Raw genomic sequence first — 26510 nt, 5'->3', positions numbered from 1 at the left:
CGGTCACCATGGCAACAGAGGAGGGGCGGGGCCGCATCTGCATTTTTGCAGCAGGAGGAATTTGGCTCTTCTCCAGCCTGCTTCCTGCCCTGAGTGACCAAGCAGGACGACCCACAAGTGGACGCCCTCGAGCCTTGGTGTTCCCTGCCCTCATGTGTCTCCCCGAGAGGACACGGGCCAAGCAAACCTCCCAAATTCATGGTCCCAACATTAGAGCTTGGACCCCAAGGGTCCGCCTGGGCCTGGTGCCCCAGTGTTCTCCTGGGGTCCGAGAAGCCCTGCCCGGGACCTTGGGATCATCTCGTTCAAACTGCTGCTGTTTACGGAGAGAAACCGAGGCCTGGAGTCGGCCCCAGGGCCGGCAGGGGTCCTCCGTCTCCTTCCTCTGCTCCTGGGTGGGGCGGGAAATCCGGAGGCCCCCCTGGCGGGTTCCGGGCCTACCCCCTCTCTGCTTGGGGCCTGCCTCCAGCAGCTGCAACTCCCTCCCGAGTCCTCGTGCCGCAGGGCCCGCTGTCCCACCTGAGGTCTGGTCCAGACTCGCCCGGTCGCAGCCTGACCCTGCAGCAGCGGTCGTGGTGGAGGCAGTTCCAGAAGGGGGTGTGGGGCAGGGCGTCACCCGCAGGTGTGGAGGACAGGACAGAAGAGCTGTCCGGGCTCCCAGTGACGTTGGCTGTGAAGGCAGAGGTGCCTGCGTCACTGCGCTGTGTGCACCGGGACGCCTTTGACCTTTGACTGCTGCAGGCTCCTCGTCAGCCCCTCCAGGAGTTGGGCCACGTGCATGGTGGTCTCAGGCTTATGGGCGACTGCAGGGACCCCAGAGTGCAGCCTGGGTAAGCCTGGGGCTGCACACAATGTGTCCTCCCCTGGGAGGTGTTGACCTTTCCACGGGACGTGCAGCCCCGGGAGCGAAGCCCCCACCAGCTGCCCTCTGTCCTGGGGCCGGGCAGGCCCTGAGGGTATAGGCCGCACCGCCCCCCCCAGAGCGAGCCGACAGCAGGCTGTGTTTGTCTTGTGCAAATGCCTGCCATGTGCCTGGGCTGGGCGACATCAGAGTCCCCGAGGCGGCTGTCTTGGAGCAGATGCGTGTGCAGGTCGGTTGCAGATGAGTTCATCGGGGCGTGGTGGCGGCAGGCAGGTCCGTGTCCCCACAGCAGCCATCTCCGTGCAGTGTGCTTCCACCCCGGACCTCAACTTTCAACCCTGTTCCCTGGGGTCACAGCAGGAGCTCCCTAAAAGCCCTCCACGGACCCTCAGCCTTTCCCTGGAAACCACAAGGCCACCGGGGACACCTGAGAACAGAAAACAGTGTGTGCAGAGGGGCTGTCCAGGACGGCCCCAGGACCGGTGCCCCCAACCCCCCTGGGCTCTCAGGGCAGGTTGAAGATGAGGCCCCGTGTCGTCGAAGGGCTGGGTGGTCCCTGGATGTGTGAGTTGCCCCTGGCTGAGCCCCATAGCAGTCACGGTCCCTGAGCTGGTGGCTGGTGGCTTTCTCCTGTCGCTGGATCCCACCGTGCCCACCGTTCTCCGGGATCGTTCTCTGGTGGGCACCGAGGGGAGGTCTCACCCTTTCCTTTCCTGTCTAAAAGGCCATCAGCTTGGCTGATCCACAGAGATCAAGCTGACGCTGTCCCCACCAGCACGTCTGCGCAGTCCGGGCTCTGGGGGTGATTACAGGGCCCAGAGTTTACCTCTGGGCATTTGCCGCCTCCCCCCACAGGCTGTGGGCGCCCCTGCCAGCTCCTGCGAGGGTCCGCCTTGCCCAGGCCCTGGGGAAGCTCCATTCTGGAAGCAGGTGACCTCTTCCCTCAGAGGCCAGCCCCCGCCCCCAGTCCCACAGCCGTTCACGTGCTCACCAGACATCCGTCGTGTTTCTGGGACTTGGGTATTTCTCAAGGTTTGGGTGTTTCCAGGGTTTGGGTGTCAGGGTCTTAACTAACGAATGTGGGGTCCGTCAGCAATTACATGTTAAGTGTAAGTGGCAGCTTCAGAGCTCTGTGCAGCCAGGGGACGTCCTCGGTCCCCTAAGGACCGAGGAGGCAGAAGGAGAACCCATTGGCTGGCGGTCACAGATGCCACATCCCAAAGGCCCGGCTTCATCCACTTGGGTCTCAGCACCCAGGATGCCATAGGGCCTGTGGCCACAGCAGTCCCTGGTGACCCTGTTGTTGGGCCTCCCAGGGGTGACGCCTCAATCTGGAGCTCCCAAGGTCCCCGCGCAGGAGGGATGAGGACTGAGCAAGGGGGTGGGCTGGCCCAGGCTGCTCTGCCCGTGACCTGCTAGGAAGCGTTGCTCCGGGCCCGGCTATATGTGGGGCTCCTGGGGGCTGTGGTCCTTGTGCTGTGCCCACCCCCAGCCGGGAGCATGAGGCTGTGTCCCGGGCCTGCGAGGGATGCGGGGCCAGCAGACAGGTGCGAACACAGGCAGGAACTGACTCCTTGGGCTGAGGGCACACCAGTGTCGGGGGCACGTCGCTTGGGGGCGCTGGGGAAGGCTACGAGCGGGAGGGAGAGCCAGTGGCCCCTGAGGGACCGCGGCCTGGAGAAGACAGCCGACCCGGCCCGCGCCAGACACCCCCGTGCCCAGATGCTGCCCCCACGTGGTGGGGACCGGCCAGCGCGGAGCCTCCGGTGTCCTCCCAGACGCCAGGAAGGGGCGGTGCCGTGAGTCGGCCTGGAAATGAGAAGACGGGCCAGAGCAGGGCTTGTGACCCAGCACACCTGCACTCGACGTTACTCGGCGGAGGCAGGAGACAGGGGCGGTGCCGAGGATGCGGCCGCGTGTGTGCAGGTGCGGGGCCGCACCCCCATGCGGAGCACAGCCTGGAGGGGGCGGGCAGCTCTGGCAGGCCAGCGTCCCCCCTTCCCTCCGGGGACGGGGGCACAGGTGGGCAGCCAGGCCTTCTTCCCCGATCTGCCTGGGGCCCCTGCGTGGTCTGCCTCAGGGCTGACGGAGTAGAGCAGCCGTGTCTGCCCGGTGGGACGTGCGGGCGGGCGGAGCACAGGTGGGCAGGGACGGGGCTCCCGGGTGAGGGGGAGGCCAGAGCCAGTGCACGAGGGGACTCGGGACCCCCCCAGGCCCCTGGCCAAGCGCCCCCTCCTTTGTAGACGCTTGGAGGAGGCTGGAGGAGGTGCAGACCGTGTGCGGCTTCACCGGGGGTCCTGGGGCGGGGAAAGGCTCAGATCTGCTGACCATCACGGTCAGGTGACAAGGTGGGCCTGCGTTCACCCAGGGCAGACGGCCGGGCGGGGACCCCCGGGGGCCCTGCAGGTCAGCCTGGGCCTGACTCCAGGCCGCGTGTGGCCGGGAGAGGTGGGGTGAGGTGATGGCGGGTTCGGCTGGCGGCGGCAGGGCCCTTGGGCCATGGAGGGTGAGGGAATGGGCCAAGGTGCTGGCCAAGGTGCTGGCCAAGGTGCTGGCCACCAGGCCCCAACCGAGACCTCGGCCTCCCGGCTTCCTGCTTTCATTGCAGAGGCCGGTCCCCGGCCACTCCATCTCCCAGCCTGTGACCTGCCACGTGTGTCCCTCCGCCCGCCCTCCCCCACCCCGGCCGGGCTTCAGGCGGACGGGGACGCTGTGGCTCTGAGCGGGGGGCACTCCTGGAAGACGGGACGTGGGCTCCGGGAAGAGGCAGTTGTGCCGCGTGCGTGTGACTCACAGACGCGTGTCCTGCGTGTGCACACACGTGTCAGGCGGTCAATGTGGATCGCGGCCTCCCTCTAGGTTCCAGCCGGCGCCGGCCACCCCAGCTCTGCGGGGAAGTGAGAGGAGAGCCATGGGTGCCCGGGCTGCCCGTCCTCGAGCCAGGAGACAAGCTGGTTTCCGCTGCTCTCCACGTGGCCTGTGTCCATGCTGCAGCGGCCACGCTGCTGGTGCGCTCTGACGGCGCATCCGCACGGGGAGCCCGCCTGGCAACGAGCACGCCCGCTGGCGAAGGGGGTGCAGGGCCGGGGATGCGCTGGCAGGAGCCCGCGTGGGGCTGGTTGTGCCGACACGCACCGAGCGGGGACAGGGAGCCTCGCCTGCTCATCAAAACCCAACACTCCTAAGCCGTCGGGGGATCGGTTAACTGGCATTTTCGTGTGCCCAGCACGCAGGGTTCAGGCTGTCCTCTTTCCTTGCTGGCCACACGGGGACACGGCTGTGTGTCTGTGACGCAGGACAGTGGAGCTCACACAGATGGGGTGTTCACCTGTGCTGGGAGCGTGGCGGGCTCTGGAGGGGCTGAAGCCAGCCAGAGAGGAGAGGTGGCCAGTGGGGCCTGGCTTAGCCCAGTTCCTCAGGGGAAGTCGGGGATCTGGACCCTTGGGATCTCTCAGCGTCAGGGCCTGTCCCGGAGGGGCTCGGACGGGGCTGGGCTTAGGGAAAGTGGGCAGAGGCTGAGAAGCAGCCGTGGACGGGGACGGGACATTCTGTGGCTGCTGTGCCCCCCGTGTCCTCTGCCTGCCATGTGGTTGGTCCCCAGAGACCTGAGGACAAGCATCCCTGCTCTATCCCTGGCCCACGGCCCTCAGCGTTTTCCAGAGCGGTGCATGGTGGGGAGAAGAGGACGTCCTGGGTGAGGTCCTCCCCCACCTCCGTCCACTCTTCACGGCGGGGGGTCTTGCCGGGCGGCTGTGCGGAAGTTGGGGCTGTCCACTGTGCTAGGAGGCACTGCGGGGGATGGGAGGAGCGACTGGGGCTCACACCCTGGTCCAGCCACGTTCTGGCGGCGTGGCCCTGGGCCAGCTTGGCCTCTGGATCGTGGCAGCTGGACTCAAGGTGAATCCGCAGGGTTCTCATGAGCTCAGAGCTCGCAGCTGCTGCGCCTGGAGCAAGGGGCTCAGATCCTCTCGGGCTGCCGGCTGTCCTGACCAGTGACTTCCCAGAACACTTTTTCTCATGAAAACGCAAGCCCACGGGCCTCCTGTGTGGGTCACACACACTCGTGGTCCCTTGGCCAAAGGAAGTCACCAGGCCTCTTGGTGTCCCCAGGGCCGGGAACCTGTCTCTGCCACGGTGTGCCCTGCAAGGTCCAACCACAGGCGGCCCCCGTGGCACCTGGGAGTCACAGAGACCCGCAGCGTCCACGGGAGAGAGGGAGTCCCGCCCCGTGTGCTCCTCCTTTTGTCCCATCGCAGTGCGTCTCACAAGGTGGGGGCACACGTGTGCGCTCGGCACAGGCACGCAGACCGAGGGACCCGCGGTCGATTCCGTAAACCGACTTGACGCCGGTGCACCGAGCTTTGCCGACCTCGGGCTCAGAGCGCCGCCGCACCTTCCAGCTCGGACGGGGCCGGGCCGGTTCTCCTGAGCGGCTGCCTCGGGGCCTCTGCTGACCTCCCGCGCCATTGCCACTTCCAGACCTCGCGTTCTCGGTCAATAATGACATTTCTCCATTTCACGGAGGTGAAGACAGGGCCGGCTCAGCCAGGGCCCTGGAGAGGCAGCTGGAGAGACCCCGGTGGGCCCTCAAATTGGTTTATTTGCCAGATAATCAGAGGCAGCGAAGGTGCCGTAATAGGACACGGTCTCCTGGGCTCGCGGGCGCGTGGCCCGGCTGCTGTGGGATGCGCGGGGACGGGGGCGGCCGTCACTCTGGAGGGGCCCTGACGGCTTCCCGGGCAGGAAAAGCTGTTTGATTTCCCTTTGGGCACCTGGTGCGCAACAAACAGAATCACTAGGTTGACTTTCCTGAAAAACAAAGTTGCCTCGAGAGGGTGGACTCTGCCGTCAGGCTTCCCCTTCCTCTTCTTCCGTGCGGGGCGGGAGTGTGTTTCCAGCAGGTGCGGTGCACTTGGAAGAGGGGGCACGTGAGTGGGCGGGAAGGGGTGGGGGCCGCGCGCAGCTTGCGGAGGTCCTCGAGGCCGCCAGGGCTCTCAGTGGCCCTGTGCTCCGTCGTGTGTACCATGAGAAGGGTCAGGGTCAGGTCTGTGCCCGCGCTTCTCGGAGCCTGGACGCCTGCCCCTGCAGCCCGTCCAGCCTGCGGCAGGAGCCCCTGCTCGGGGGAGAGGGGACCCCGAGCTCATGCCCACAAACGCAGCAGGGACACCCAGAGCTGGACGGTCCTTGTGACGGGGAGGTCGCCGTCCACGGAGAGCCTGCAGGCAGGGATCGCTCCCAGCAGGGGACGTTGTAGCCGCGTGCGGGGTAGCAGGAAGTGAAGGCGGTCCTCAACGGGCCTCCCGCTGGGCAGAGCTGGGGGACGGGGTGCAGGTGTGCGGTCTTGGGCCGTGGCGAGGGGGGGAGAGCATTTGGTCTGATGCCGTGGGTGACGGAAGTCTCCAGAAGGCAGAAGGAAGCAGAAGGAAGATGCGGTCTAAGAGAGGCTCTCATGGCCCTCGTGGCTGCTGGGCGGTCATGGGAGGGGGTCCGGGAGTGCGACTGGGAGCTAGGGGAGTGTCAGGGTGCACAGAGGCAGTGCTGCTTGGTGGGGATGGGGTGCCCAAGGCCAGGGGGCAGCTGCTGGAGCAGCCCCTGGGTAGTCAGAGCTGCTGAGACGCTTTTGTTCGCTGGGGACGAGACAACTCAGCCCAACGGCTTAAACCGCCAAGGGGCTCCTGGGCTTGAGCATCCGGGCCCGGGGCCTGCTCGGCTGGGTCACTCAGGGCCCCACAGAGCCTGCTGGGAGCACCCGGGGCTGGGCCCTCCTCCCCCCGTGCCAGGCACAGACGTGACCCCCACCTTCCCGGCGCAGGTGGAGGAGGGTCCAGGAAGGGCCAGCGTGGGTCAAGACCCATTCTTGCCCCTCGGGCTGCCCCTGGGAAGAAGTGGAAAGTGCCAATGGGCCAGAGTGCGTGGGGATGGACTGACGGCTCCGCATCGTGGCTGCCCCGAGCTGCTGGTGCCCGAGAGGAGGCTTTGTGGACACTAGGAGGGCTGAGCGGGCAGAGGCTGCCAGACCCCAGCAGAGCCCCTTTCAAAGGCCACTTGTGTAGGTGTCCCGAAGCCGGGGGGTCTGGGCCTCAGGAGAAGGTGACCAGGTCCTCCCGCCTCTGCGTTCCTGGGTCCCGGCGTCCGCTGGGGCGCGCCGTACCACTGACCTCCGGGGTCTCCTCCGCGTCCAGCCAGGAAGGCAGTGCAGACTCGCGCGGGATCGCCTCTGTCTCTCCAACAGTCTGTTCTCTCCACAGATCCAAGCCTTGGTTCCCCTTCCTCTGCTTTCTCAAGTTGCTGCACTAAAATAATCTCATAATTTGCCAATTATGCATTCCTTACAAAATGATATTATTTAGAATTTAGTCACTAATGTGCTGTGAAAGACATAGTCTTGTTTTCAGCTTCCGAGGCTCGGGGGAAGCTCGGTGGGGTGCAGCGGGACGGGTGTGTTCTGACTTTGCCCGTTGGTCTACGCATCACCGCCAATCTCCACGGCAGCCGCTTGGTAAAACCTGGCCAGGTGGGGTCAGGCCTGACAGGTGGTTTATGTGCGGATGTGTAGCCCTCGTGTGTGCGAGGACCCTAAGAAGGGTCACGTGGGGAAATGGGAACACAGCTTAGGGCTGTGCCTAAGGCCACCTGGCCGGGAGGCAATGCCCACGCCCAGGCCCTGTGTGTCAGAGGCCCAGCTGTGGCCCTTCCCATGACCCCGTGCATCCTGGCCATGGGGACCCAGGACCTCACCGCCCCCTGCCTCCCAGCTGTGCCCATGGGGACCAGGACCCAGGACCTCACCGTCCCCTGCATCCTGAGGTGTGCTCCAGGACCAGCGACCGTCCCATTTCTCATGTATCTGGGCTGTGTGCAGGGGCTCAGTTTTGCTGAAGGTCCTTGTCTTTCTGGCCAAGGTTCCAGGATCGGCTCCCAGATTCCAGGTTTGATGTCAGACCTACATTCCCAGCTGCCTGGGCTCTGGAGAAGCGTCGGGCCGGCTCTGTGGTCCGTGCTGGCCCATTTTCCTGTCCACATCGGACGGTGTGCGGGCGGCATCTCCGTCGTAGGGCGGCTGGAGGAGGCAGCGAGGGGAGTCCCTGCCCGGTGAGGTCTCCGCTTGCTCTCAGCGGGGCTCTGGGCTCGAGTCCTCCCCTTTAGGACTGTGCTCCCAGTCTAGCAGGGCCTGATGTCGGGCTCTGGGCTCAGGCGCCTCTGCCTGGTCTCTGGGCAGCACGGGCACCCACACGGGCCCGGGAGGCTCTGGATTCCATGGGCGGGCCACAGAGAGCCCCCTCTGAGACCCGCCTGCTGGGATAACCGGCTGAGTCCCAGCCGTGTGCCCTTGGGCTCTCCACGGGCTTCCACCGGCTCTTGTGACAAAGCATCACCCACCAGAGAGCTTCATGCCGAGGACATTTGTCGTCTCTCGTTCTGGAGTCCTGAAGCCTGAGGGGCAGGGGGCTTCCTGCTGAGGGAGAATCGGCTCGGGGGCTGTGTGCAGCGAGCCTGGCCGTGCGGCCGTACCCCAACCCTCCGCCCGGCTTCACGGTACGTTCTCTGTCCCCTTTCCTCTTCCGATGGGGACCTGCCTCCCTGGCGGGATCAGAGCCCGCACCCTCCAGTAGGACGTCCTTTCTACCCACTGCGCCTGCAGCAGCTCCGTCTCCGGCCAGCAGTTTGCAGGTCGATCTCTCTGTCCCCGTGGCCCCGTCCGGCGCCACCTTTTCCAGGGGGGTAGGATACAAGCACATAGCATGGGGTGGGGGCCTGGGGGGCGCAGTCAGTTAAGCATCCGACTCCTGGTTTCGGCTCAGATCATGATCTTGGGGTCACGGGATTGAGCCCCATGAGGGGCTCTGTGCTCAGGGGGAGTCTGCTCGAGATTCTCCCTCTCCCTCTGCTCGGCCCCGCTGTACTCACGCTCTCTCTTTCAAATAAATGAACAAATCTTTAAAAAACAATGCTCAGCATGGGACTGGCGTGCATTTGGTGGAAGGTCGCAGGGCCTGTCTCAGACAAGCTGCGCCGACCTCCTGGCGAGTAAACGCCCGGTGTGAGGGGCTGGAGGTTGGGTCCATCATCCCATCGCGGGAGTGTGGGTGCCCCGGACACAGACCAGGGGAGGGGTCCCTTCCCAGCATGCCCGCTGCCAGGGCAGGGGTGGAGGTGGGCGGTGGTCTGTGTGGCTCTGCCCTGGCTCCGGACAGGAGGACAGCGGTCAGCAGCAGCCTCCCCTGGCCCCATTTCCAGGAGGGCCACACTGGGGACGCTGGTCTTGCACTGGAGAGGCTGGGAATACCCTCCCTCTGTCCCCAGGAGAGGAGCCTGCCCGCCCACGCGCACGACGCAAACGTTCCGGCTTCCAGTGAGCCTGCCAGGCGCGTGCGAGCGAGGACCAGATGGACGGCCAGCGCCCCGCCCACGTCCTGCAGCCACGCGACGGGAGGGGACAGGCAGCAGAGCTCCACGTGGGGCCCCGGGGCAGGGGGTGTGTTGGGTTCATGTGGAGGGCAGCCCTAGGAGGGTCCGAGGAGACCCAGCTTCACGCTGACCTTCCCCAGGGGTCTCAGGGGTCACACGGATGTCCCCGCAGTTCCTGGGGGCGGGCAGGGAGGCGCATCTGTGCCCCTCACGCCCTCCCCAGCCCCATTCCAGCCCCTGGCACCACCTGTGTCCACGGAGAACTTCTAGAGAAGCCAGAGGTGTCCGGTCCACGCAGTTCTAACCTCTCCTGGCGTTGTACAGAGTCAGGACTCCGAGTACCGTTTGCTTTTCTCGCTAAACACCGACCGGTCGAGACAGTCACCCCCTCGGGTGTGAGGCCTGACCCGAGTCACTTTTCGCAATAACATTTGTGGAACTTAGAGACAAAAATCTTCATAAAAGGATCATAAAATGTAATCATGGCTATGAAGCTGGCCGAGTGGAGGGGAGGTGACCTTTCTGGCCACTCTGGAGGAAATGTCACCCGGAAGGCCACATGGGGTGTCACGTCCGGAGATCACGCTCCCCCAGGCAGGCCCAGACGGGGCCGCCCTCCGCGGGGGCTGGTTCAGAAGCTGCCCAGTGGCCGAGCGCAGTCTGGAGCGGAGACAGAGCCGCTGCCACAGGTGGGAAGATACCGCTGGGGCTGCTGGGGCCGGCGGCGGGTCAGCCCAGAGCCCGGGCCAGGGGGCGGTTCCCCGAGACCCACCCGTAGTGGGACGCTGGATCGGCCAGTGTCCAGGCCGTGGGGGCGGCTTCCCTTGGGCAGGTGCGTCCTGGCTGAGGGTTGGCTCCGAGCCACGGAGGAGCCCTACCTGTCCACCTGTGTAGCTGGGCTTGCCCCAACCAGGACCTCCGCGGCCCCGGGCAGCTGGGAAACGGGGTCCCTCCAGCCTGCGGAGACTCCGGGCTCTACTCAGGGGGACTTGCGGGCGGTGGAGGTCCTGGCCAGGTGACCTGCTCCTTGGGAATGGGATGGCGGCGGCCAAGCCGGCCCAGCTCATGCCAGACGCCGGGTTGTCAGTGGGACTGCAGACCGGGCTCCGCAGACCCTCACGCTGAGCCCCGCTCATGCTAGTGGGATGGCCCCGGCTGGTGACGATGACGTCTTTCAGGCAGGCGGGCGGGGTGCGCTTCTCCTGCAGGAAGAGCTGCCGGGGGACCCTGACGTCCCCCCAGATCCCGGCCCGGCCCGACGGTTCCCTGCATACTTCACCCGACGGGAGCAGACCCCAGCAGGCAGAGGGGGTCCTGGGCCTCATCACCGCCGTGGACCTGGGGGCGGCAGGAGCAGGGGCAGCGGGACTGTCCCAGCCGCTGCCCTCACCACGAGGCCGGTCCTGTTTGCCAGCGGCCGCATCGGACCCCCATCAAGGGATGCGTGGGGAGGCAGCTCTCGCAGGCGTGAGGACCTCTGCGCCGCTGGTTTGGGCTTCGGCGCAGGGAGGGGCGAGCAGGTGCCGGCTGACATCCCGGGCTTCCTGGCGAGCAGGTGCCGGCTGGGCTCAGGAGGCTGCATTTCTGTCCCCGACGCTCTCACAAATACGAGCTTTGAGTGTTTCTTTCGTCCCCGTGAGGCCAAGGTAGGGTCCGAGGGTCTTCGTCGCCCATGTGGGCCTTGGGCGGAGCGGCTGGTCGAGGTTTGACGGCGATCGGGAAGGGTGTGTTTGGGGGGTATCAAGAGCAGCCTCGGGAGCCTCGGGAGGAGGTCGGGCACGGTGCTGGGATCCGGACCCTCAGCCCCTCAAGGTCAGGCGTGGACTGAAGCTGCCGTGGCGTGTTGTCCATCAGGGCCGCAGCTGGCCCCAGAGTGATCTTCCGTCCGAGTGGGAGCCGCAGCCAGGCCGGCCCCTGTGGTTCAGCTGCGAGAAGAATCGTCTGAGGTGTGACACGTCGGCCACCTCCGAAATCCGTCGCCAACGTCTAGGTCCTAAGCCAGTGTTCAGATCCTGAGGAAATGGGTCTGTGGAGCGATGCGTTCTCTCTCCCCACCTTCCCCGCGTCTTTCCATCAGCCCCGTGAGGCGCAGCCCCCAACCACGGCCACGGCCACCACTCTGCCTGCTGCCTCTCGCTTCCAAAACTCCGGGGCCAGTTTCTCTGGTCAGCACCCACCCTCTTTGTGCAGATGTCCTGGTAGCCCCCGGCTCGGGGGCGGATCCCACCTGCCCCAAGTCACTCACTGTAATCTTCCAGAACTGGGGCGACTTGGATCCTTCGCTGGAATGGGGCCCCCAGACGGCAGCAAACCCAGGCTTCCGTGTTCCCGACACCCAGCAGACAGCCTGGTACACAGTAGGTGCTCACTGCGTGTCCGTGGGGGTGAGCAAGGCTCGTGGAGACAGGCGGGGCAGCAAGATGGTGAGGGCTGGGCAGGGGCTGAGAAGGCTGTCCCGCTCCCCAGGGCTGTGTCCCAGAGGGACGGGGCAGACCCCAGAACCGATTCAGGACCAGGCCCTGCGTGGGGACGGGGGGTGGGACCTCCGCGGGTCGGGGGCCGCAGAGTAGGAGGGTGGGGAGTTGCTGCAGGGGCTCTGAGCCCCACGGACGGCAGCAGCAGGGTGTGCCGCGGGGTCTGGCAGGGCAGATGCCCTCAGGGTCTGCTGGGTGAAGGAAGGAAGGAACGAGTGAATTCCTTGTGTGATGCGCCGGCTTGGGGTCAGGGTGCCTCCGGGGTCTGTGGGGGGCACCAGAGGTCCTGGCCAGGGCCTACCCCTCTCAGTCACGGGAGCAGCCCTGGCAGGCAGCCTGGAGGAGGACTCACCCCGCCAGCCCCGGAGGCGTCTCTCGGCTGCTGGCCTGCGAGGCTGCTCCCCAGGGAACCCCCCCCCCGCCCCCACACTCCTGGAGCAGCTTCTCACCTCAGGGTGCGCTCACCTGTCCCGGGTCGCAGTGACGTGAGCAGGGGTGCGGTTGGTGCTGCGGGGAGAGCACGGGTCACGCTCCGCTGGCTCCCGGGACGCCCGGCCTCCCACGTGGGAAGGGGCCGCGGCCGCTCCCACCCACCGGCCACCTTCACCCCGTGGGATGAGGATTGGAAACAGCCCGTGGTCTCGACTCGATCTTCGTCTTGTTTTAAGAGTTTGTTTTTCCAGACTCCATCTCAGTCTGTTTTAATCCACCCAAAGAGAAGCTTAGTTTGGTAAATAAAAGAAGATTAAAAGTGGTAGAGAAAAATGTGCCCCCCCGCCCCGGCTCCCCAGAGAGCGCTGCCAGAATCGAAGCGTGGAAGCTAAAATAGAAGCGATCAGGACGTCTGATGGCATCTGTCTTTGCCTGGGAAGGCAGCGCCGCCTCCAGCCCGGCCGCTTACGGGAGGGTCGCCGGCCGCAGCCCCGTGTCCCGTGCTCTGTGCCTTGAGCGTTTGGGGCCGTCCTTCTCTGCCAGGAGGGACACGCAGGCTGTCCTGAGCCCACGGACCCCTCGGCGTGTGGAATGGAGGGCGCCCCGAGCTGTCCCCGGGGGAGGCTGGGGTCCCCCACGGTTCACTGGCCCCGGGGCTTCCTCTTGGCCTGTGAGGTTCGCGCCCGGGTGCTGGGGAGAGGTGGGGGGTCCTTGGCTGTGACCGGTCGCGTGGCCAGCGTTCGGGCGGCCAGGACAACTGGAATTAAGCACCATTAGTAGTGAATGGGACAAGGAGTCCCCGTCAGAGCCTCTGGGTCCCGCGCTCGCCCTCCCCACCGCCACTCTGCAGGCACCAGGTCCTGGAGATGCTCTGCCCCCACCGAGCTCCCGGGGCCGGAAGGCGGGGGGAGGGTCTCCGGGTGGGTTTCAGGACCGCAGCGTCGCCTTGGCCGGGAGCACCTTCGACCCCTCCCAGACCTCCTGAATCTGGCTCTCCCTGCGGGGCCCGTTTCTCCCACCCGTTTCCTGGGGTCTGGTGCGTGCACATGTGGGACGCCGCAGCTCCAGGAGTCACACACCCGCTCCGTTTTACAAGCCAGGGAAACGGAGACGTCGACCTTGACTCCTTTGTCCGGCATTCCGTGGCTCAGCAACACGGGGGACGCAGCAGGCGGACGGTGGTCCTCGTCCGGAGCCCGAGCTTCACGCGTGTTCACGCCCCCCCTTCTCTGAGCCCCCGACATCCTGGGGCTCCCGGACCCTGAAGCCCCCAATACCAGGGCCCGTGGCCGCTCGTGCTGCGGCTCCAAGGCTGAGGAGCCCCTGGTGCAGCCCGACAGGGAGCCGGCCCTGGAGGTTTCCGGAACCCAGCACTCGCGGGAGACCAACCCCGGGTGGGGGTTCCCCTTCTCACCTAGTGAATGTAACTGGGGGATGCTGGGGACTTCGCAGTTTCCAGAGGTGACGGCCCGCCGCATCCCCGAGAGAGCCCCGCGCTCCCGTCCTCGCCAGGGGCAGGGAGAGCTCACGTCCCCAGCCTGTCCGCGTGCGAAGCCAAGGCCTGTTGCAGGGAGCGTCGCCGCCGCTGTGCCGTGGAGCGAGCCGGAAACTCGGTGGCTTGGCACGGCGCTCGTGACGGTGGGTCTGCGGCGGTGGGGCTGGCGGACTGGGTCCCCGGCTCCAGGTCACGGCTGTGGACTCCCTGGGGTTCGGCTCCTCTGGGCAGGAGGGCTCCAGGCTGGTGGTTGGGCTGCTCCGTGCACAAAGCCTGAGGGCTCAACCTCAGAAGCATGGGCCAAGCTCGCGGTCACTCCCTGCCCCTGCGAGTCTCAAGTCCGCCGGCTGGAGCAGGCCGCACACGGCTGAGCCCGCGGGCGGGGTGGGGACGGGGAGGGTATCTACTGGGGGCCCACCGGCCTCCCGAAGCTCCCCCACCCCGTTCCCTGTGCTACGCGTCATCCGGCAGGAGCTCAACGCGGGCGCGGCCCGCAGGTGGACAAGAGTGTCTTGTTCCCTAAATTCCTGGTCTTCCTGGGAATGAGAGCCGGGGCTGCCATCCCCCCCACGCAGAGGCCTCGACCCAAGAGAAATTCTTCACAGAAATCAAGTTGCCCTAAAGAGGAGTTCTCAGACTGAAGATGTGAACTTCCCGGCATGAAAGGACACTGCCCGTCTCCCCGTCAACCGTCTCCGAGTTGGAAACACGAAAGATAAACCCATGTTTCCTTGATCGGAACCGGGCGTCGGCCCAACGCGACCGTCACCCGGTCCCTCTGCCGCCGAACTTCCCGGTCACCGAGGATGAACGGCCACGTGGTCCGCACTCGCTCCGCACAGCAGCGTGTCCGCCCGCGGGCCCGCCGTGGGCCATCCGTGGACGCCGGCAGCGCCGCCACCGTGTGGGGCCGCCTCCCCCTGTGCCCACCGCCTCCCCCCTGCGCCCACCGCCTCCCCCTGCGCCCACCGCCTCACCTGGGCGGAGGCGGCTGGCGCGGAGCCGGAGGTGGATTGCTGGCTCCAGATCCATGCTAATCCTGAACTTTGCCGCAGCAAATGATTCTGCCCACATCTCCGAACGGAGCCCTCATTGGAATTTAAATATTATTCATCGAATTCATGCGGTGGCATTTGGAGAAGGGGACCGAGGCTTACCAGGCAGTAGCAGGCCCGGGAACTCCTCAGAACAGCACAGGTGTCGCCGAGGGGCCGGCGGGCAGCTGTCCCGTCCACCCTTCCGGAGAGGACCACCCCGGATGGCATGTTCCCGGCGAGGACCGTGGCAGGCCTGGGCCGGGCCGTGGGCAGCTTGGGGTGGGCTGCATCGGGGCGGGATCCATGTCTGGCCAACCGAGCCGCGAGCCCTGGGGCAGCGGACAGAGCCGTAGGTCTTCCGCACATGCTGGGGACAGTAGCACCCGCCCCTGCCCGTCTGTAAGGACTGAATCAGGGACTCACCGGGCCAGCCGGCTCCCAGGGCCACGCACCACACCCTGAACAACACCGGTTCCCAGCGTTGGTGCTTCCCGACGGCTGGCTACGCACAGCGGGGATCCCAGCAGCCGACACGGGCTGACTCGTCGCCACAGCCCCCGTGAGTTACCAGCAAGCCCGCTCTCTCCGAGGAGGAACTGAGTCATGGACGCTCAGTAACCTGAATGTGGCCCCGATGGGGTGCAGAGGGAGGGCACGTGTGTGTCAGCACCGAGCCTGGGCACTCACCGCCCGGGCACTCACCGCCCGGGCACTCACCGCCCGGGCACTCACCGCCGGGGCCGCCGCTTTCCTTCTCCGCACCCGCCCTGGTCGCACACAGCCCTGCCCGTCCTCCGCGCACACACCTGCTGGGAACCGCTTGCTGAGACCCTGCCGGCCTGTAGGTCTCCTCGAGAGGGACTTGGGCCCCTCCCCAAGCTACATTCAGGTCTCCTGCGTGGCCTAGCCCCGCGACCGTCAGCCCCCCGAGGGCAGGGCAGCTTTGTGTCACCCGCCCCATGTCCCCAGGGTCCAGCTCAGGACCTGGCACTCAGCAGCGCCCGCCCGGCATGGGGTGAAGGAATGACATGACCTCGTCTCCAAGTCAGAGCTGGATGCCCTGGGGGGGGGGGGGGGTGTCTGTCCAAGGGACGGTAGCAGAGGACGTTCTAAATGAAGTGGCCTTTGAGGGGAGAGCGCCCTCGACCTAAGATGACTGCCCCGAGCGTCCGTTCCCTTCAGAAGGGCGCCGGGCTCAGCCGAAGACAGAGTGCGGGCAGTGGGACCCTCGGCCTCTGCTCCGGGAGCCCCAGAGTGATGCCCGCGGATGCTCTGGCCCTGGCTGTCAGCGCAGGGTGACGGCGGAGCCTTGTGCACGTGAGCCCCCGGGACTGGGGCCTAGGACCAGAGCAGCTTGAGCTGTGTCCTGGGGACCAGCCGGCGGCCAGCCCGCCATGTGAGCGGGAGGTGAGGGGCCGGGCCGGGCCGCACCGAGGGCCAGGATACCTCCACATACCTGGGCAAGGGAGCGAGCGGAGTGACTTGCTCAGAACCAACGTGCGGAACCCGCTGGTCTCGTGGTGTCAGCCCGGGGCTGGACTTCCTCCAAGGGAGCAAGCCCTGGGCTGGGAGTGGGTTCTTTGAAGTAAATGGACATGCCCTGTCAAGGCCTGGGCACTGATGTGTCCCAAGTGGCTGCTTCTGGTCCTCGAATGGGGGGGGGGCGCCGGGCAGCTGGGAGCCAAGGGAGGTCCCGCTCCCCTCCTGGTCTCAGGCCTCATCTGGCGCAGAGGGTGAAGGTCATGGGAAGGTCGGGTGTCTGCCTGGTGCTTCCCCTTCCGTCCACAGGGTTGTGGGCGGCATGGCTGGGGTGCTTCCGTCCGTACCCGCCCTGCACGGGCCAGGAGCGCTGCCGATCTGCGGCCGCAGCCCGTCTCCCTGGGCTTGGGGAGGCGGCCCCGCAGGTGCTGCCGGCAGAGCGGAGCCGGTGCCTTCCTCCCCCTCCAGGCTGCGAGGGCCGGGCTGGAGGTGGGGCCCCCACACCCTCCGTCCCGACTTCACTGGAAGGCAGGGTGAGCTACGCTTAAGGGACCCACTGTGGGGACTTCCAGTACGGGTGCGCGGACCCAGCCCCGGAGGGCGTCTCACCCGGCACAGCCACCGTCCGATAGATAGGTCTTCAGAGGCCCGGGGTTGTCCAGACCTGAACTGTGGATCCCGCGTGTGGACGGAGGCATCGCAGGAGCCACACAGCCCGCGTGCCTGGGGAGCCTTGTCCGGGACACGCTCCTTGATGGAAGCACCTTCTCTGACCTCCTCCTGCCCCCGGAGCGACGGGGTGCGTCCAGACAGATGTGCGCCCTCAACCCAGAACCCCTCGCTGTGCAGACGTCCAGGGGCCGGAAGAGGGTTTGCGGAGCTTCAGGTGCTGCTCCCGCCGTGGGCGCTGGTGGGCGGGTGTCCCTGCGTGCTGGCGCACCGTCCCCCTGCGGCCCGCGGGGGCGCTCTGGGTCCCCCAGGTCAGCACCATCCAGAGCCCCCACAGCCAGAGTGCAGGGTGAGGTCTGCTGGAGCAGGGCTGCAGCCCTGGGAATCCCCGTGGAAGGACACGGTGTTCGGAGCAAGTCTCTCGAGGACGGGCCACACGCGACCCACCCAGAGTGAGGGCGGGCGACGGGGGGCTCACTCGCTTTCTGAGCACACGCCGAGGGGACAAGCCCATCAAGGATTCTGTTCCAGAACTCCTTGATATTTGACTTAAAGTTCAGCTCTAAATATAGACCCGTGGGGATGTCGCAGAATGCTGTCTCAGGTGCCTGTGTGCTTAGGTGTGCGTGGAGGCCCAGGGCGCCGGCGTTTCGTCATCTTTGTTACCTTCCGAGGCTTTAGAGGAGGCGTTGGGGACGAGGACGCCGGAGGTCAGGGGAACCACGGGCGGGATCTTTCCCGGGACCCCCGGTCCCAGACAGCCAGGCCACTCCTCACCCGCTCCCGTGGCCGGAGCCACCCCCGCCGTCCCCGCCGTCCCATGGCTGAAGCACACGTGGGCCGTGGGTCCTGGGGCCACGTGCGGGTGCTGGGCCAAGCGTGGGAGGTCCTGCGGGTAAGCGGCTCCGCTCCGTCCGTCAGAAGGAGCCTCTCGGGTCACGGTGTGCGGCCGTGCTGCCAGGCCCCCGGCTCTGGCCCTGTGCGGTTGGCCTTGGCTGGGGTGGACTTGGAGCGAGACCAGCTGGCCTGAGGGCCCTGCGAGGCCAGGTCAGGCCTGCGATGACGTGGCCGTCTCCGTGTCCAGGACGGGTCCCCCCCAGGGACAATGAGTGGCACTGGCCGACACGGCAGAGGCCTGGGTCAGACGCGGCCCTGTTGGTGGGAGACCACAGGGGGAGCGCGTCGGCATGGCCCCGGGAGTGGCTGCTTTGTCCCATCCGGCCGCGCGGCCTCGAGCTCACATGGGTGGGTTTGGGCTTGAGACTTGGTCCATGCCGGGGACATCTTCAGGGACAAGGTCCCTTGGGACTTCCTGGCTCTGCCTGTGGGCGTGACCGCAGCTCTGATGGCCTGGGGAGGCCCTGGCCCAGGGTCCCCCTCTGCAGGCTCCCATGTAGCAGGTGGGGCGAGGCTGGCTGATCGGCCAGCGATGTGCTCCTGCTTGTCCTCGGTGACCTGGGTCTCTGCCTTCCTCAGACACCGGCTCAGGTCCTGTCCCTCACCCTGTCCTTATCCTGGAGCCCGCAGGGCCCAGTCCTGCGTGTCACAGGGGGCCTCCCCTTCCGCCGCTACGTCCACCGCCCCCCACATTCTGAGCGGTGGGCCAAGTGGGGTGTGCCGTCAGGAGGGCCTCCTGCAGATTAACTCGGCTTACTGGATTCATTGATTGCATCAAGGGTCCGTTTATCACACTGACAACTGGAAAAACCTTAAATAAATATTTATCGTGTACAGAGGGGTCTGCCTGGCCTCCGGGGAAGAGAAGGAGTAGCCTGCTGGCATCCGCTGGGCTTTCCTGGGCTCCTGCTGAGGGAAAGAGCCACGCACTGGGGCCACGGTGGGCTGCGTCCCCGGCCGCGCTCCCCACGCCTGATGAGGGGACGCTTGGCCCCTCGCGGTGCACCTGACCGAGCTGCTCTGGGCAGCCGTGCCCCTCCTGCACTCCTGGACGCTCCCTAGTCCCTGCGCTGGGAGAGGAATCACGGCCCGGTGTGTAGACCGAGGTCGGGGAGAGACACCCGGTGGGCCCCTGGCTTCAGCCTGACCCGCATGCTGGAGAGGCCCACACGGGCAAGGCCTCAGGACCGCCCCCGCCAGCCTGCAGAGCTGTCCGGGCCCGTCGCCCCTGATGCCGGCCCTGCTCTGTCTCCCTGCGGGCCCTCCCGAGATCTGCACCGTGCCCAAGAGCCTGGGGGTTTCTGTGCGTTCCTCAGACCCGGCCCTCCGTGTCTCCCCGGAATGCGCCCTCCCCCCATCAGCAAGTCCTGGTCTCCGCCCAGTGTCACCTTCTGGGGCAACGGCCCAGGACCAGTGTGACTCGGACGCCCCCCACTGTGCTGTCCCTGCCCTGCTTAGTGTGTCTCCATGGCAACGTCCCTCACACCCAGCAGGTGTTCCAGACCCTGACAGAGCCCCGGGTTGGGCGGCCCCAGCCGAGTGGGTCAGGGCTCGGCGGCGCTCAGGGCAGCCCCCCAGCACCTGGCCTGGGGCCCGTTGGCCATGCGGGGCCTCCAGCACACGGGGCGGAGGCAGACGGGAGGCCAAGTGGTGCACAGCGCGGTCCCCACCTCCCTATCACCTGTGTCTGCGCCGGCCACCGGCCATGCTCAGGGTGTGATGGTGAAGGAGGAGACGGAGGGTCCTAGGATGACCTCGGGAGCCTCGTGGCGCCATGGGAAAAGTGAGAAGCAGGGGGCTGCAGGGCGGGGGGGGAGCCACACGGTGCAGGGGGACAGGTGCGAGCCGACGAGGTCGGGGCCGGGGACCTTGGTGACAGGTGTGGGTGACGGGCTTCAGGCAGCAGATGCGGGAGGGACTGGGGACTCCGGCTGTCCGGTTCCAGGCGTGAGACGTGGGCAGGGCCGCGGTGGTAGCCACCTCGGGGTCCTGTGACACACCCGCCCACCCCTGTCCCTGAGTCTTTCTCTGCCTGGGGGCCCTGCTTTGTTCCAGGGTGCAGCAAGCCTTCTGGAATGTTCCTGCAGTGTTCCTGAGCTCACGTCTCATGGCCCCTCAGTCAAGGCCCAGTGGCCTTGGGCTCTCTGTCCCTGGAGGACGGCTCTACCCTCTCCCGTCTGCCAGACCCTCTTATCTGCTGACACGTGAGGCCGTGCCCTTCTCCGGCCAGGCCTTTCCTCTCTGGGAGGGGGCCTCAGTGCCCCGAATGGCCGGGAACGGGGCACCGGGCAGGTGCACCCGGCCCAGCTGTCGAACCTCCCTGGGGAGTGGGGACAGCCGTGAGGATGCAGACCACTGACTCCGGATGTGAAGGGGTTGTGGGAGTCCCTCAGAGTGGACACTACAGGGCAGAGCCCCACCCCCACTTTTCATGGGGTGTCCCCACCCCTGGGTCCCCAGGCCTAGGGCCGGGGTGTTTGCAGGACATCGTGGAAGGACTCCCCAGGCCCCTGGCTCTGAAGGTGGAGGAAACGGACGGCTGGTTTCCAGTTCATCTTTCTTTTCATTAATAAAAATTAGGATAGGAAGGAAATTATCATAATCCAACATTGACAATGAAGCTTTCCCATTTACTTCTCTTTCTGTGAGGTTTTTTTAATCAAAATGATTTATGATTAATACAGCGCATATTAAAACTTTTAACCTGGTACCTTCGTAAAGTAAAAAATGTTCCCAACATATTACATTTTTAATCACATGAGTTAATTACTCTTTAGGGAGGCTGTGGGAATTCGGGGAAGGAGAGCATTTCGGATTTCAGAGAATGAGTGGGAGCCTGTCACTTAATGAGAATGCAGATGAGGGCCGCTGAGGTCCGGCGAAGGTCACGGCGGCTTCATCAGCAAATTATTGCAGCCACTGGTGGAGAGAAACAAATGAATATGAAAAGCTATTGTTTTAACAGATTAGACCTCCAAATTACTATTATTTCATAAGTTCCCAGGTGTCCGGGGTAGGGTTTCAGAGTTGCTAGGTGCCGAGGTCCCCCTCGCCCCTAGATCCGTCCCTGTAGGTGCCGGGACTCCCAAATCTGCGGCACGAAGGTCCTTGGACGTCGGTGTCCGGGACGGTCTCTGTGGAGGTCCCTGCGGTCCGGTGTCTCACCCACGGCAGGTGGGGGTCCCTGAGAGCCCCCGGGGCAGTGGCACTGCACCTGCAGAGCTCGCTGGGCGGTGCCGCTGAGGAAAGGGTCCCGAGGTGGCGTGAGGGGCGGGGCCGGATCCTGAGGTCCAGGGGGTCAGTCACAGGACCGGGATGAGAGTGGTGGCCAGCGCCAGCTGGGAGCAGGAGGAAGATGGCGAGCCCCCTGTCGCCGGACCGCAGAGCCCTGGGCGGCCTGTCACAGTCTCCGGGCAGGGCGGGGCGCGGTGGGAAGGGGTGCAGGGGGTGAGCGGTGCAGGGGTGGGGCGTGGCGGGACTGGGCTCGCCGCTCCCGTGGGCACAGGCCTCCTTCGCACATGTTCAGAGCCTGCCCCCGTGGCCCCCGTGGCCCCCGTGGCTCCCGGCCTCTCTGCCGCTGGACCCACACCTGCTCCTTCTGGGGCCCAGGCAGGCGGCGTCCCCTCCGGGCCGGCTGTGGCCTTTGTCTGGAACCCTTCCCTTGTGCAGGATGTTCAAGCACATCTGTGTCTGCAGAAGTTCCAGCCCTTCCTGGAGACAGAGAGAGCGCGGGGAGACACCGCCCCCGGCGAAACGCCAGTAGTTAACGCTGAAAGTGCTGGGGCTGTGGACAGCTCGCGTCTGAGGTCTCCTGCACCCCGTCACCAAAGGGCTTCTGAGAAGGGCCGACCTTTGCTGGGACCACCTGCCCAAGCCCCTCTGTCAGGACAGAGGAAGCCGGGCTGCAGGCCCTCCCCTGCGCCAGGACATCAGCCTCCAGGAGGTGGGGTTGGGGCTGAAGGCCCAGGGTTGCAGGGTCACGTCCTACTTTCTTCACGGGGGAAATCTTCAGGCTCCTGGAGCAGAGTCCTCCAAGGCCAAGGTCCTGGGACAAGGGGCGGGGCTGGGTTGGGACGGCCCACTTCACGCCCCAGGGGCAGCGTCCACAGGTGAGCTGGGCGGGGGATGAGTCTGACGCCCGGGTCGGGGATAAGGCATGTTGGGGTGTGGCAAGGGCGGCCCATGGGACCCCCCCCCCCGTGGGAGGTGACGTTGCCATGAGCCTGAGGGTGGCGGGGAGGGGTTCTTGGGCAGAGGAGAAGAGGCCTCCAAGGGGCCTGGGGGTGGCGGGTTCCCAGGCCCCCAGCACCCCACACCCCTGGAGGCAGAGGGGAGCCCGGCCACCGTCCCCTCCCATGGAGCAGCCCCCAGGGGCTCACGGGCTCAGGGGGCCTACGCGGTGATGGCGGCGGCTCGATCCCGCACACCGCAGGGAGAAGTAATTAAATGTAATAGATGCTGCAGTTTTTGAAATTACATTATTTGGGATCTCTGGCTTACACACATACACACGCGTGCTAAGCCGGGGATAATTAATAGATTTATTTAAATCAGCCTCTGCCATCTGTACTCAACCCGGGAGAGACGCTTCCCCGGCAGGCCCACACTGGAACACCTTTGCTTGGTCAAGGGAAGCTGGGAGTCCTGGGGGGCGGGGGGGCCTGGTGGTGCAGGGGACAGACACGGGGCCTGCTGGGTCCTGGACTCCCGGTGGGGGTGACGGCCCGAGACCATGGACAAGGCCAGGCTGTCCGCGCAGACAGCAGGACTGGATGAGGTAGACGGGCTATGGGGTCCCTCCAAGGCTGCTCCCAGGATCGATGCGTCGAGGTACCTCAGGGACCCGGGAGTGCCTGTCCCTCCTCTTCCCATGGCCGTGGCCGGGCTCTCCGCCTGCTGGGCCCACTGCCTGCAGGGGCCTCTTTCTAGGATTTGACTGGAGACCTTCCAGGCTGTGGGTTCTCAGCCTCCGTCTGCCAGGGTCAGCCCACTTGCTTTGTGCCTGGAGAGGGGCGTCCCTGTCGCTGGGGGCTGTCCAGGAGGAGCAGCACGCACCCAGCTCTCTGTGGCCCAACCCCAGGTCCCCTGGACATCCCTGGGGCCTGTGGTGCCAACCGGGATCGCAGCCTCAGGGCCTTCTCCGGACCGTGCGGCTGGCGAGGAAAGAGGCCTCAGGACGTGTTCCCAGAGGACCTGCCTGGCACCCAGAGGCCTGCTGGAGTCAGGATCCTGACGGCAGTTGGGGGGTCTTGGGTCACGTCTGTTGATGCAGGCCGAGAGCACCTCTGGAGGAACCAGGGGCTCCAGACTCCAGTTCCGATTTAAGATTTCAGCAAATGACCAAACCTCATTCACTCCCCGCTGAAGGTGGCACGACGGAGACACGAGCATCTACGAGTGCAGTATTGGTGTGGCGGCCATCACTGTGCCGTCACCACAGTGAGGTCTGCGGGGGTCCCAGGACCCCCCCTCCCGAGCCTTTACCTCCAGGCCTTGCACCTGTTGAGGCCAGAGTGGGGCCGCGGCCTGCTGACCGTCTCTGTGGCGAGCGTCTTTCCGCTGGGCTCAGCCTGGCCCTGCCTGAGCCGCCCCTGAGCCCTGTCTCTCCCGCACGCTTGCCTCACCGCGGGGAAGGCCTGGACGCGCCTCTTGCCGCTGGGTCCTCGCCGTGACCTTGGAGACTGGCCCTTCCTAACAGCAGATACTCCAGGGCTGCTCCCAGCGTGGCCGGCGCCTTCCAGGAGCAGGTCCTGGGGACTGAGGGTCTCCCTGTGGGAGAGGCCACGAGGACCAGCAAACAGGCACAGGGAGGGGGTTCCCAGGGGCTCAGAGGAAGCTGCTGCCTTCCTACATCGATGCCCCCTGTGGGGCCCCTGCTAGAGATCCCCCCAGGTTCTGCCCACACCGGAGTCCCAGTGCTCACTCCTGTTGGGACCGCTGCCTGCGTTTGGGGGACGAGGTTGGGGAGATGTGGCTGCCCCCAGCATCAGGGGCTCATTGGTGGAGGGATGAGGGAGTCTTATGTGCGCGTCCACCATGTCCGCCACCCCTGCACCGCCCTGTTTCCACACACTGAGGACCAGCACAAGCTCCCGGAACCGGCCCGGTGTCAGGGGCCCCCGGATGGGCAGAGAGCCGGGCTGAGCCGTTCATTTTCATTCGGGGCCAGGCCCCCACCGTCCCGACGCACTCATCACCGCGTGCTCGCTCGCCGTGGCCGCATTGTAATGAGAGCTTATGTTCAATTTGCTGGGCGCCGGCAAATCGCCGTCTGCTTTTCCGCGGCACACACTCATTTGCGACTTGCCCTGGGTGTTTCTTAAAGTCTCGCGTTTCACACACGGACAAATTAAACCTCGGTCTGAATGTGCGCCTCTCCGGAGCGGACATAACGTGTTGTACGCGTCGTCACGCCGCGCCGCGCCTCCAGCCCGTAATCATCCGCGTTTTCCAGCTGCAGGTCACTGACAGGGACGTGTCCTCAAAGCCAGTAACGAACTTAAACAGTGTCGGACGCGTCCGGGCCCTCGCTCGTCTCCGTCCCCGCCGCGGGCCGCCGTGAGGAGCAGCGCGGGTTCGGGGGGGGGGGTCCCTCTTTGTTCCTGCGTCCGTTTACTCCTGGGGCACCCGGGAGGCACGTCCCGAGCATCTTCCGTGCGGCCACAGGCAATGTGAACGTGGGGACGCCGTGCAGGGGCGGCCAGAGATCCAGGCCCCAGTGGGCCTGTGGAGCCGGTTGCGGGAAGGGAGGGGCAGGATGCGCCGTGGGAGGCTTGAGCATCCGTGAGGTCCAGGAGGACACGAGGGTGGGGGTGGACAGGACAGACGGGAGCCCTGCGGGTCACTTCTGGGCATCCTCTCCTGGCCCGCAGGTTGCTGGAGACGGTGTGGGGACAGGTGCACGGCGGGACGTAAGCTGGGGCGGGGACCGTGGCCATTGTCCTGTCGTGCACACAGTACGGACAAACACTCACCCTGAAGTATGTGTGTGAGGCCCCAGGGGCGGCTGGGCAGGAAGTGGCCCCCGTGGTGGGGTCCATGCCTTTCTAAGAAGACAAGACGTGGTGATCTCTGTGCCTCTGAAGACTGCGTCTACGCCCAGCAGGAGGCTGGCCATGGCAACTGGGTTCACTGACCCTGGACCCCGGCCTTCCAGCCTCTGGAACGGTGGGAAACTAAGCGTGTTGCAGGGTCTTTCCGGGCCACAGTGTCTGTTCCAATGGCCGCTGCACACGGGGGCCGTGGGCCTCGACTCCCCCGAGCTGTGCATCCTTGGTGTGGGCGGGGCTGTGCGGGACAGGCGGCGCAGCTGGGGACCTCGCGAGCAGCCGTCCCGACACAGGGATCCCGCCGGGGACAACCTGCCCACTTGCACCCCTGCGGGCCTTCCCCAGCAGACCTCCGCTGGCCGTGGCTTTTCTCGACGCTTGCTGTCCCTGCCTCCCGCCCCGTTGGGGAGACAGAAGCCTGCCCCGAGCGGCGGCGTGACACACACATGGCGGCAATGACAGACAATGGCTCGCCCGCCCGTGTCCTCGGGAGAGCCGCCTGGGTGACCTGGGCTGGCCGTGGCCGGCCTCGTTGCGTCATGTGCCTCGTAGACCCTCTGCGCCCCGGGCTTCCACGGGGTGTTCAGGGGGCTCGGGGCCTGGCACGCCTGCCGCTGGCACGTCCCCTTCCCGTTTCAAGGGCAGAGACGCAGAGCCCGGGGTGCATCGGGCCCACGGGAAGCAGATCCTCTCCCGCCGTGGCTGTGAGAGTTTCCGACCGTGGTGCCATGCAGGGTGCACAGGCACCCAGTGGGCAGCGGCGTGGTGTCCAGCCACGTCAGCAGAGGAAACTGCCCATAGGCTCTGGGGGCCTCGTGGCTGCTGCAGGCCCTCCCGGGGGGCGTTGGTCAGCACAGAGAACATGCGGCCTCTCCCTCTCCTGGTCACCCCTGCAGTGACCTCTGTTCTCCGGGGCCCAGGTGGTGGGTGTTTGCTCTTACTGAGGTGACGCAGCTAAGAAAGTTCCAGATGCCGGCTGGCGGTCCCACACCACACGCACAGACGGGGACCCCCACGCATTTCTTAAAATCAAATCGCTGTTTCCTGATGTTCTGACAGGCTTCGGCTCATGGCAAAGAGTGTTCTTCTCTCCCTGTGCCCTGCTCAGCTCGGGCCCTCGGCCTCCAACACTCTGGAAAAGGTGTCAGGTGACCGGGGTCATTCCTGACCTGCTGCCACAGGGCCGGGGTGGGGAGCCGTGGGGTGCGCTTCAGGGAGCGGCCTCGGGGCCCCCACCCTGCCATGGTTTCTGGGGCCCCGTGCCTTGGTTTCCCTGTCACAGGGATTAGGGCTGTGGTTTGTGCCGGCCAGCAAGTGTGGGATGTCAGCTGTCACTTCCAGTGTTGTCACTGACACTCCAGAGCCTTGCTCCCCAGCCCAGGGAGGCTCACGAGCAGTGGGAGGCCTGTGACTCAGAGGGGCCCATCGCGCTGGTGGAAAACCATGCCTCCCTCGCCAGGGGCCGGAGTCTCATCTGGGCATGGGGGAATGGCCTGGATCCTAAGGGCCAAGTCCGGACCCCAAAGGCCTGTGTGAGTCTGGTTCGCTTGCGGGGGCGAGTGGGGCCGAGAGGTCCAGGACAGAGAGCCCAACAGAGAAGCCTGGGAACTTCCTGACTGTGTCCCTGCCCCGAGTACCCGGGAACTTCCTGACTGTGTCCCTGCCCCGAGTACCCGGGAACTTCCTGACTGTGTCCCTGCCCCGAGT

The 26510-nt window shown here is 65.8% G+C and overlaps 1 protein-coding gene across 1 annotated transcript in view; it reads left to right on the top strand.

The window, feature by feature from the left end:
* TAFA5 (TAFA chemokine like family member 5) overlaps window positions 1–26510 on the top strand; it is a 169651-nt gene that overhangs the window by 33170 nt on the left and 109971 nt on the right. The gene's annotated exons all lie outside the window — the stretch shown is intronic.

Source organism: Mustela nigripes, chromosome 6, assembly GCF_022355385.1.
Source record: "Mustela nigripes isolate SB6536 chromosome 6, MUSNIG.SB6536, whole genome shotgun sequence".
In the NCBI taxonomy this organism is placed as follows: domain Eukaryota; kingdom Metazoa; phylum Chordata; class Mammalia; order Carnivora; family Mustelidae; genus Mustela; species Mustela nigripes.
Note: the sequence above shows the minus strand (reverse complement) of the source record. Positions and strands in the feature narration are given on the sequence as shown.